This window comes from Chelmon rostratus, chromosome 10, assembly GCF_017976325.1.
Source record: "Chelmon rostratus isolate fCheRos1 chromosome 10, fCheRos1.pri, whole genome shotgun sequence".
Classification (NCBI taxonomy): Eukaryota; Metazoa; Chordata; class Actinopteri; order Chaetodontiformes; family Chaetodontidae; genus Chelmon; species Chelmon rostratus.
Genome location: NC_055667.1, coordinates 3,767,868 through 3,776,834, shown reverse-complemented (window position 1 = coordinate 3,776,834; position 8,967 = coordinate 3,767,868).

The following is an 8,967-nucleotide window of genomic DNA, read 5'->3' as shown; positions in this document are numbered from 1 at the left end:
ACAATATACCCATGTTGCTTAGTTACACGTTTAAAAGAAGGACCATTACATTTTAATGTTATTGTCAGGGACAAAAACAAGCTTGGAATTGAAACTGACATAATAATAAGAAGTCGTTTTCTTAGTTGTGTATGTCAGCTTTGAACATTGTGTATCCTGCCGCAGCCATTTGTGAACACACTATGTCCATCAAAATAACCCTGCAGAGAAGAAAATTCACAAAAAAATCACACAGTTGGATGATGCTGGTATACATGAATGAAACTGAAATCTCTCTGTTCCTCTTTGTTGAGTGTTGTTTTCCGGATGATTGCATGAGAGGCACATCCATGAGCGAGGCTTTAGTCTGTTTCAAGATATAGTTTCACATATGAGGTTTTGTCATCTGTCTATTGCAGTTAATAAGACATTATGTGTAATGGGGAGGTGTGAGTCAAAAAACCCTGCAGCTCATGAGGATTTCTTTCAGCAGATTGTCAAATTATTGTTGGTCAGCCTGTTATACTCCATCAAAGCTGCAACCTCCGTAGCTGAAAAATGAATGCTGAAGTGCCAAAAATCTGCAGTCCCTCAAATGGCCACTTGAGGCCAAAAGCAAGCTGATCCCCACAGACCCCCATTTTAAAATGCCCAACTTTGCTCCTAGAAAAAAAGTTTTAGTCTCTCTAGCCCTGTTTATAAGAATTCAAGGGAGGTGAATTCTTATATAACTCGCTTGTTTTAATTATATTAAGACTTAAAGTTATGCATAATTTTCCTCCTCCTGGAATAACCCTAAACTCTGCATAGGGAAATCCCCCTTTCTCTGGAAGTCATGGGCCAACAATGGAGTCCTGGTCCTTGGAGATCTGTATAATGGGAATACTCTCAAGTCTTTTTCTGATATCAAAACACAATTTCATCTGCCCCAGAATCAGTTTTGGAAGTATTTACAACTCAGACACCTGCTGCTTCACACATTCGGGTCTCTCTCAACACCTCCCCCCACTGCAACTTTTCTTACACAAATAATGAAAATTTTCGGTAGAGGTCATGAAGCTTCAGTGTTCTACTCTATGATTTTAAAACACTCAGACAAAGGTGTGTCTGGCCTTAAATCGATTTGGGAGGGAGATCTGATGGTTACTTTTACAGATAGGGAATGGAGCAGGATCTTACAAAACATGAAAAAGATGTCCAGAGAACTCAGAACCAGGCTTATTCAATTCAAGCTTCTGAACAGAGTCTATTGGACCCCCTCCAGGTTATACAGAGTCAAGTTAAAGCAAGACCCGAACTGCTGGAGATGCCAGAACGGGGAAGGTACCTTAACTCACATGCTTTGGAGCTGTCAAAGAATACAAAACTTTTGGTTTGAAATTCACAGTAATGTAACAAAGATTATAGGACGTGACATCCCCTTCTCCCAGAGTCTGTACATTCTGGGGGACCCGTCCCTACTTGATGACCTCCCACCCCATGTCGCAGAGTGGGTTCAGGCAGCACTGATGCTGGGGCGCAAGCTTATTATTTCAGAATGGAAGGCATCTTCACCCCCCCCAGTCAGCCTCTGGCATACTCACTTAGCCCAATTAGCTGCTTTGGAGGGCCTATCATATAGACTAATAGATAGAGTGGAATACTTCAATCTGAAATGGGAACGATACCTACTGTCGCTGAGCACGTAATCATGTGAGCTGTTGGTATTTTTTGCCCCCCCCCCCCTTTTTATTTTTTCTTTTATTTTCTTTTATTTTCTTTTATCTTTTTCTTTTCTTTTTTTATTATTATTTTTATTTATTTTGTTATTTTTATTTTATTTTATATATATATATATATATATATATATTATTTTTATTATTATTTTTTTTTTTTTTATCTCTCTGATTGTCCTTGTGCTGTTTTGTCCTGTTTCTTGTTGGGTTGCTTTTGTCTTATTGTTGCTTTTTTTTTTGTTATATACTAGAGCACAAACACTGTACAGTATTTGCTTACTTTTTATATCCAATTCTCAACATTGCTGTATTGTCGCCATTTACAACATGTATACGTGTATACCTGTTTTGTGTGAAAAACCAATAAATTGTGAATCATAAAAAAAAAAAGTTATGCATAATTTTGGACCTGGCAGCTTTGACTGATGGCAACCTGCTAAGTGACAACATCCAGACCTAATTCAGTCTGCTTCAGCTCCACCTGAAGGCACTGCCAAGATGGAGACTACATCCATGTTTTATACAGTCTGTGGCTCCATGTCATAATTAGATGGCCTCTGAGCCAGACTGCAAACCAGTATTAAATGAATTTTGAGTCATAAACACAATATTAACAAACTGCACCATCACTATATAAAATCTGATATATGGCCAACTCGTTAGCAAACTGTGCTCATTTACACATGCACAGACACTGGGCAGCATTATTTGGTCTCTGCCAACTCTTGCTGGAAATATTTGGCTCTTTGGCTGCCAAATGCTCAACCACATTCACCAGCTGGATGCTAACTTTGTTTGTCTTTGGTCTGATGTTGTGCAGAATGTACAGTGGGTTTACAGGAGCTTCCTTAAAGGCAGCTGCCTGCTGCTGCTGTAATTTGTGCTTTTGAGAGTGAACCAAAACGTTGGTGTTACATGCTGTCAAAACCAAAATAATGAGATGAAAGATGCTAAAACCCCTGAACCCCTCCCCTCAGGAAAACAACACACAGTCACTTTATTCACCACCAGTTGCTAAGCTAATTCTTTTTGCACTACCGTTTACATTTGCACTATTACATTCTCAATGTTTCATTGTTTAGATTGTACAGTTTTTACTTACTTAGTTTGTACAGTTTTTATTTAGATTGTACAGTTTTTATTTATCTCTTTTTTTAATATATGTCCTGTCACAAAGGGTTGAAGAGTAACGCAATTTCGATTCTCTGTTTGTCCTGTACATACTGCAGAATTGACAATAAAGCTGACATTGACTTTGACTTGACTTTGACTAAAACTCCCCAAAGAGCTGATGGGAACTGTAATGTAGTATTAATGCATTGATAAGTCATTACAAACAACCAATTTCACATTACACAAGGTCATTAAATCCATTGTTAACATAAACATTGTGAATAATCATTAGCTTGCCCAAACTGGTAAAAAAGACAAATCCATCCAATTCTGGTTACTGGCATAAAAGATGACCAGAACCGAACAGAAGCTCATGCTGTTTATGAAGATTAATCAGACATGCCAATTTTCTGTATCTTTAGGCACCTCAAGGACCTAAGAAAATGGATCTCATTCAGCAATATCAGCTTGTAAAAGTGGATCTGATTTACACCACAAAGAGGAAACCAGCAAACAGACTCAGATCCAGGAGCTGGAGACAGTGGTGATGAGGAGAACGGGGCAGCAGAAGGCAGGTGTGGGGGAAGACTTAATACAGCTGGGTTGACAAAGGTATTTGGTCAGTTTGTGAACCATGTAGGACTTTCCTCAAACCTGTTGTTGTCGGTTACGTGCAGAGTTTCAAATACTGTGCGTGACAGTGCGCGTTTTTATTTGTCATGACATACAGTCACCATCTGTAGTTTAATACCACCTCAGTGCCTTAAATAAATAAAAGGTGAGCTCTAGTTCCATGCTGTTTTTTGTCCTTTAGTTATTTTTGATTTGACTGTTTTACTTGCAAACATTATTGCTCCTCTCTAAAGTTCATATTGCGGCATAAACGTGATCCTGGTATTTTTTTTATTTTGTTTTGCTGAGCTGCTCCTCGAAACTTTTAGCTGAGGTGAAGGCAGGCAGTTATGTAAATACACTTAAGTAAAACCATTCATATGATTATGCCTTGAATGTAACATATTTTTCACAGTTGAACCACAACAGAATAATGTGCCCACATGCGCTTAAACAGAAACTGTTAGAATGAGTTTCATTACAGGTACTGTAAAAAGGAAAGATGAGCTTTCCACTATAGTTCCCTGTGGCCAACAGGGGGGGCTGCAGCCCCTACAGCAGTCCCCAGTCTGATGACAGCATCCTTGAATTTAAACAATGTAGCTCCCTCCATGAGGAGATGAGATGGTTAAAATGAAAAAGCTTTAGTCATATATGCAGATGAATTTATCCCACATTTTTAAAAGATGCCTTGAGGAATTTATAATACAGTTAATACACTGAGGGTACAGAAGGTCAAAGGTCAAATTCAAGCTGAATAGAAGCCAATTAAAGTCAAAAATGTTACAACAACACTTCACTAATAGCTTAAGATGTTTGATTTGAAAGAGAACTTATTCTAAATGCCATTCTACTTTATAAAACAGTAGTTATGCACCATAACTCCAGATTCTATGAGTATGATCATAGCCCTGATATTGTCATTGAAGTACACTTTTACATTTGAAAATAACCCCTCTGTGTCTCAGACTTTTTCTCCTTCAAATGTCCCCTTTTTAATTTCTGTCATTTGGCACATCGTGGGTCCAAATCGCTGCCATACTGAAAGTGCTCGGAGCTGCAGTGGCCCGTGGCTAACCAGTCATGACACTGCATGGCATCACTGGTCACTGGTAATTGTGTTGTCTCCCTTTGCTCACATGGCCTTGTTGTAATCCCCCAACAATTGAGCCTAGAGGAGGGGCATGAGATGGGGAGAAGGTGGAAAAGAGCGTGTGTGCATTACACTTTACACATTACAGGTCAACAAGTGGACAGAAGGAATGTTGTCTCAAAGTGTGACGCACATGTCAAACGGTAAAAAAAAATTGTAAAAACTCGAAAACGAGCACCATCGCCGCTGTCGCCTCCAACATGCCTCCCCCCTCCCAGTGAACAGCTAGAGACAGGAGCTCTTCACCCTCCTGGGCTGCTGTGAACATCGCTCTCTCACAGTGTCACTGATTTCCTTTGGTGTTCAGAGTGGTTTGGACTTTTCTAGCACCATTTGAAATCAGTTGTGCTGGAAGGGGTTGCCAGCTACACTCTGTGACCGCCCGAACTCTCCTGAAGACAAAGAAGGAAAAGACATGTTACACAGCAGGAGAGATGAAATACCTCACATCTCAAAATGAATGCATCTAGTAGCTCATCAAGATGTTTAATTCCTTCCATCAGATATCGGGAGTCTAAAATCCTGTGTTATTGAAATTACATTTGAAAAGCTGACTTTTGGGAAGCAATTAATACAAGAAGGGATAAATGAAAGTGGACGGTGCATCATCTATTGTACTGCTATAGCTTCCTCCATTCTGCACTCTTCAGGTCTCAGCTCCCTTAAAGGAAACTCTCAAGACAGACAGTGACCCAGGAGCGAATCCACGTTCAGCTTAAAACAAGGATCAGAATCAATGTACAAGCACTCAAACCTTGGAGTTGATAGGTGTGCTTCCATCCTCCTGTTTTTATGTGCACATTCAACTTCTGAATTAATACAGTTGGATGAGGGCACAGAAAAGAATAAAAAAAAAACAATTAATCAATAGTGTATCGATCAAGCAAAATGCGACAAAGTGCAGTTGAGACAGACTGAATATATCATGAAGTGACTGGTGTGAATGATGTGACGTGACTTAAATGTCCAGTGAAGCTGCAGCTCCACTGAGGAGACTGAAAATAACTCACAGAGCCCTCTTATGAATCTTTTATTGCATTTTTATTTGGTTATTACAAATGTATGCATTTTTATTCTGCCTCTGGTGTTTCCCCCCTGCAGATTCATGAAAGCTTATGATCGTGTTTCCTGCTTTAATCGAGTCAGTATTTATAGTACGGTCATTTAATGTTTGTACATGGATCAGGGTGGTGTGCGGAATGGATATGTAGGGGGGTTAGGGTGGGAATGTTTTGGGGTTTTTTTGTTTTTTCTTTTTGTGTGTGTTTTAATTGTGTAAAGCACTTTGTGTTACATTGCTTTGTATGAAAGGTGCTATACAAATAAAGTCTGATTGATTGATTGATTAAGACGGAAATGTGCAATAATTTACTTTTTTGTGCTAGTTTTCTGTAAATTTGGTTGAAATTTAAAAAAACAATGCACTGGAGTACAGAACCAACAAAAGAAAAAATCCTATCCTATTACTTAGATAATAATAATAATAATAATAATAATAATAATAATAATAATAATAGCAATGGGCTATTAACCAAAATGCACTCACAATCGCAGCCACAAATTACATTTACTCCCGTTTTGTGTACATGTTTACTGCTCCAACACAACAGTCTCAATGTTCTCATTCAATGTTTCATGTAATGTTTTCCTCTCACGTGTTTTGTGCAATGTGTGTGTGTATTTTCGGTTTTGAATATTAAAGCTGAGCTGAGGCAACATTAGCTGGTTGTGAAATTCAGCTGCAGCCCCCACATGGAGGCATCGGGGGCAGAGCTGTTTACTCACTAGAGGGCACACAGTGATCATCGTGGTGCATTAAAAGGTGCATTTTGTTCAGTGAAGAACAGGGCTGTCGTATTTAATACCTGTGGTTAATACTGTGGTAGACCTTCAGTTTGACCTGCAGGTCATACTGTGGGTGTTCAGTCATTCACTAAATCAACAAAAACCATAGGAATCCAAATTAAATGCTGAATTCAAAATATTACTGGCAGTGTTAAGTGTTGTTATACTGTTCAGTGTGTCTGTTTGCACATTTGCATCACATACTATACACCTGGATCATCAGCAAACCCATTAGGGGTCAGTTTTAATAACCTCCAAGCTGATTTATGTTCTTCTGAACTCACAGTTGTTATTCTCAGCGTTTTCAGTATGCATATTTAAAAGACTGTGCAAATTAGTCACTGCTGGAGATGCTGATGCATAAACATTAGTTCAGGTTACAGACTTCAGCCAGCTGACAGCTTGTCAAACAGAATGGAAGAAAATGATTCCAGTTAAATGAATTAGATCAGAATACGTCCATACACTCATGGTCCACACGTAGCCACTTACACTAAAGCACGTGTAGAATGAAAAGAAGAGGGTAACCGTGGCGCTCAACTGTTCATTTTCGCTTTCTGAGTGTGTGTAGCAATCAGCTAAAACACCACCCCCTCCAGATGTTTCACTGTCCAAAGAGTACAGCTCTGAACAAATTACAGCCTCTATCACGGGGGAGTGTGAGACACCGGAGAGCGGACCCAAATGCAGACAAGCATGGCAGACAGCAACAGTTCAGGGATTTGTTGGAGAGGTGAACGCACGTACACTTACTGACAAGTCCACGCAGAAGGAGTTCTGAAAGCACAGGATAGCTGGGTGAAGGCGCAGACAGGCGGGCACAGATCCAGGTACAGGTTACAAAAGAGAAGATTCAGGTTTAAGGAGCTCGAAAGTGTCTACTGGCAGGGCTGGTGAATGAAAGTGGAAACAGGTTAGCAGGCGAATGAGAGAGTCAGGTGACTGGGACTGGAGGACAGGTAGAGAACAGCAATGAAGGGGCCTCGCTTCTGTTTATCTGCATCACTTTTTCAGTTCTAGTCTACCTCTTTGTTTCTGTCGTCTATTTACCTCCTTTTTCTGTCCTTGGTGCTTGCATATACAGCTCTGGATAATATGCATATACATCATTACAGCCTACAGCATATGTGCAGCTTCTGAACTTCTGTTTACTTTTATGTCTGTTGATAATTATGGATTCCAGCCATTCCTTTGCTTCACCTTGCACAACCTGCAATGACTCCTTAAAGCGTGCTTTAAAGCTACTCCTCTGTCATCCTGGTTGTCTTTTTCTCCCTCTCACTAACCAGCATACTGATATATCAGTAGTATAGTAGTTACTGTTGCGGTCTTTACATCCCACGTCCATGTTCAGACAACATGTTCTCTGTGAAACATCCATCCCACTAGCAGCTTACTATATTGATCACACGCCCAAAGATCACATTAGTCCGTAACAATCCCACAACCATCAACCCTTTGCAAAGGAGACTGTCCTCGTATTAGGCGGCCACTGGCTGAGGATATGTATCGGTGACTTGGCTGGCACCACATAATGAGCTTGGTGATGGAGAATGTCAGCATCTCCTGATAATTCCCATGGTACAAATCCTGTCAGTGATGAGCTATTCCACTGTCTCCCCCCTGTCAGAGCCTCAGACGATTGGGGCCACAAGAGACGGAATTTCGCATTACCATACATTTGCGACTTTCTCTGTTAATCCCGTGCAAAAACAAATTTCTGTCACAGTGTGAAGGACACAACTTCTACAAATATGAGCTGAGGTTCCCACGGGGCAATCTGATAGATGATGTCAATTATTCCTCATATGTGACAACACAAGGAGGTTCAACTTTTCCAAGCCTACACAAACAAGGTCCACTGACAGTTCACTCTAATGTGTAAACTTTGAAATGTAAATTGTGGTGTTACTGGTGATCTGAGCAGTTTTTAACTGTGGGTATACTGAAAGAAAAGAGATAAACTGTAGGTTTATAGAGTGGTGAGTGCTGATTGGGGTGTGGGGTATAAGGGTAGGGGTCTGTAATAGAGTGGGGCACAAAACATATGGACAGGCCAGTGGATTAATGTCTCCAACAATTGAAAGATTGCACAGCATGTGTAATAGTGTCAATTACAATTTTGAAAGAAGATATTTTCACAGGAAAAATAGGATGGATGCCTGAATCCCATTATGCCCCATCATGGATGTTATTAGTAACACCTGTGGCTGTATATGTAAAAAGGACTCCTGTGTGTTCAGGTGTGTTCAGGTGTCGGTGCTCATCCTCAAGTGAAACCCTGTGTCTCGCGGCCAGGTTTCTTTTCTTTCTTTTCTCTCTCTCTCTGTCAATCTGAATCAAAAACATTTTCATGCCGTTAAAGACAGCGTTCACATAAAACTGTTTGTGTTTGCTTGCTTGCCTTCAGGTGACAGTCAAGGTCAAGACTTCGAACAGAGTCTCCATTGACAAAAAAACAGGCCGCAGTGAACTCAGCACTGTGGAACTAGGATGTAGTCTTTGCTCGGGACGCTTGGTTTGGCCTGACAGGGCTGGGTGGGGTCCAGC